This window comes from Bos indicus x Bos taurus, chromosome 1 (assembly GCF_003369695.1).
Source record: "Bos indicus x Bos taurus breed Angus x Brahman F1 hybrid chromosome 1, Bos_hybrid_MaternalHap_v2.0, whole genome shotgun sequence".
NCBI classification, from domain to species: Eukaryota; Metazoa; Chordata; class Mammalia; order Artiodactyla; family Bovidae; genus Bos; species Bos indicus x Bos taurus.
Window position 1 is genome coordinate 96030299 of NC_040076.1, and position 3882 is coordinate 96034180.

The following is a 3882-nucleotide window of genomic DNA, read 5'->3' on the forward strand; positions in this document are numbered from 1 at the left end:
CTACTCTTGTATATATGCATTCCTAGAGACATTTTCATACTAGAAAATTAACTACTGTTAAAATCTAACTTGTATTTTGTTTGTTTTTTTATATTTTAGGTTCTTATTGTACAGCACCCTAGCTTTACACCTGAAAATGTTAATTTCTAAATTTCAGTTCCAGATTTAGATATACTTTAAAAAAAAATCTTTTAAGTTTTTAATAGTTTTTAGAATATATAAAATACATGGTTCAAAATTCTATAGATACAAGAATAAATACATCTCTTCCTCCTCTTCCTGTGCATTCTTCCAGGGATACACAATGCAAGAGAGTTCAGTGGTCCCAACCCCTGATCAGGGTCTGAGGTGTTCCTTCCCTACCAGACTTGCTGTTCGCTTTCTATACTGATGTGAATGGTGTGATGAGTCCCAGAAGCAAACTCTTTTCCCAGTCCTCATCATATCTAATCAACATCATCTGGACAGATTCATTCTGAGGGGGTGCAGCAGTTTCTTCCTTTTACCCACTGTACCATTCTAGAACATCTCTCACTTCCTGACGTGTGGACCATACCAAGACTACCAGCATAATTGTCACCTCCTATCTGTGATGAGCATTACTGTTACCCATAACCCTCCAGATCCAGCAAGCATAACTGGGCAGTGGGAGAAGCACCAGATTAAAGTCTTGTACACCTCAGCCCCACTCTTTTTTGCCACTTGCAAACACTAATAACTGTATCCCAGAAATAGGCATGGGAGGGAGAAAAGAGTGAAAAGGGACTAACTGTATGTCACATATCAGCTTGAGTTTCTTCACGCCCCGCCCCGCAACCTCATATTTAAACAAATATTCTATCCAAATAGGATGTGTCCTATGGGACTGCCACTTTTAGAACTCGTACTGCCTGTCTAAAGTGTGTGCCACTGGGAACTTAAAATACCGATTCCCACAATACTTTCATCCAGCAGGATCAGTTACAATCACTGGGTGTGTATCGGCTCAAAAGCACCCACCTACAATGTTTTATCAATCCACTGTCCATTTGTGAGTTATTTAAATCTAGTTGAAACAATTTTTGATCCCACCCACGGGTACTACCCAGCATCACAATGACTTGTGTCCTAGTGTTTAGAAGGGCAAAAAGACTTGGCAACCACAATTGCTATCAGATCCCTGACAAAGATTCTAATTGGGAGAACGGAGGTTTATCTACCTAATATTGATAGTGTGTCTGCCTTTTTTGTTCACACTGATGTGTGTGTGTGTTTCACTTAAAATTGTTGCCACTCTAGTGCATTTTAATTTGTACAATCATTGAGGTAAATCTTAGAGAAAAAACAAATACATGGAACTTTCTGAAAAGAAAAGGACATTTAGGGCACAAAGAAAACAGTTTCTGCAAAGAGGAAATGGTAAAAATAATGCTGATACCAATCCTAAATGAAAATAAAAAGACCCTCCTACCTGGAAATTTGAAAATCTATAACATAATTCTATAGTGAAAGGAGTACTACAAACAGAATTCCTGAAAAATAATGAAAACTCTATCAGAATCTAAAGCAGTATATAGGAAAATTTGTAGCTTTAACATCTATATCAAAAATGAAAGGAATGTAAATAAACTCCTAAATCAAATAACCAGAAAAAAAAAAAACAAGAGAGCATAAGAGAAATGATAAAAACAGAATTAGGTGACTAGAGAACTTCCCTGGTGGTTCAGTTGGTAAAGAATCCACTTACAATGCAGGAGACATGGGTTTGATCCCTGGGTCGGAAGATCCCTTGGAGAAAGAAATGACAACCCACTCCAGTATTCTTGCCTCGGAAATCCTATGGATAGAGAAGCCTGGCCGGCTACAGTCCATGGGGTTGCAAGAGTTGGACACGACTTAGTGACTAAACCACCAGTGAATAGAAAAATTGAAATAAAAAAAAATTCTGGTTTCTTGAAAAACTAACAAATCACTGGCTAATTTATTTAAGGTAAATAAAGGAAGAAAACAAAAGTAAAAAATGAGAACAAGAAAGAATGACTAACAATGCAGAGGGAAAATGAAAATAAATTCTATGCTGATAAATCTGAAAACCTACATGACACGATTTTTTTGGAAAATACGGTTATTAGAATCAACCTCCATAGAAAGAGAAAGCTTAAATAGAACAACTTTAAAACAGAGAAAGTTATCAAATTGTTCACACACACACAAAACCCAACAACCAAAAATGAAACCAGGCAAATAGTTTCACAGGAGAATTTTACCAAACTTTTAGAGTCTAGATGGTCTCAAAGTTACATAGATTGTTTTAGAGCATAGAAAATTAGAACTTCCAAATTCTTTTTACAAAACAAGTATAACATTGATACCCGAACTTGATAAAGATAACATAAATACAAGTACTCATGCAAATATCTTAATATACTACACTAGTAGTGAATAGACTCAAACCACACGTGAAGAAAATGATACCCATACCCACATGGAGTTTACATCAGAGATGCAAAATAAATCAATATGAAATCTATCAATTCACTCCCAAGGAAATAGATTAATATCTTAGGAAATCTCTCTTAATAGTATTCACTATATTAATGAGTCTAAAGAGAAAAGTCATATTATTTTCTCCATAGATGCTGAAAAAAAACTTTGGATAAAACAAAATCCATCCTCAAAACATCTCTCTAAAATGGGAGCTGTGTCAGGTTCGTGAAATTATAGAAAAATTCCTTATTTGTGTTACTAGTGCTATGTTCCATGTGCAATAAATTTGATTTCCCCCCACAACTTGTTTGCATGAAGCACAGGTAGGTTTCTGTAACAACCCAAGTGGGCCATTTTTAAAAAGGTAACTGTAGGTTTTACTAACTGTGAGATCAGACCAGTGCTGCCGAAGTTGGGACTAAAGTTCAGCAGAGATTATCTGGGATCTCTGAAACCAAATTATTTTACCTGAACTTGGTGAAAAAAAAAAAAAAAACTCTTTGAAAGAAAAAAAGAGGTGGATGAATATTTACCACAAATATATCTCCATTTACACATGATAACATGGTATATGTAACATTATATGTGTGTACGTGTATGCATGATCACATGTGGGTGTGTGTGTGTGTGTAAAATTGTAAAAGCTAGCCATTTACCTAATGGAAAAACACTGAAGGCATTCTCAGTAAGGTCAAGAAATAGACAAGAATGCCCACTATCTTGACAACTATTATATTGTTTTGAAAGTATCAGCCAATACTATTGCACAACAGAAAACAGTTAAGACACATTACAACTGTAAAAGAGAAGAAGCTCTCCTATTTTTAGATGATCTGATAGAAGACCTGGAAATCCCAGATAATCAATGATAAAGCTAACTCAATAGAATTATTCATCAAAGTAGAAGGATATAAGATTAACATACAACAGCTTTTATATACAAAAATAATGACCAATTAGAAAATATATAATGGAAGGAAGACCAGCAAAAAGATAAAATACAATGAAGAAACATACAAAAATTTTTCAAAACCTATATGAACTATAAAACACTACTGAAAGACACAAATCTGACTTAAACAGGTGGAAAGATATTCCTTGTTCTTGGCTGATAGCTCAACACTATTGAGATGCTGCTGCTGTTGCTGTTGCTGCGGCTGCGGCTGCTGTTGCTGCGGCTGCGGCTGCTGCTGCGGCTGCGGCTGCTGCTGCTGCTGCTAAGTCGCTTCAGTCATTTCAGACTCTGTGCGACCCCATAGATGGCAGCCCACCAGGCTCCCCCGTCCCTGGAATTCTCCAGGCAAGAATACTGGAGTGGGTTACCATTTCCTTCTCCAATGCATGAAAGTGAAAAGTGAAAGTGAAGTCGCTCAGTCATGTCTGACTCTTAGTGACCCCATGGACTGGAGCCTACCA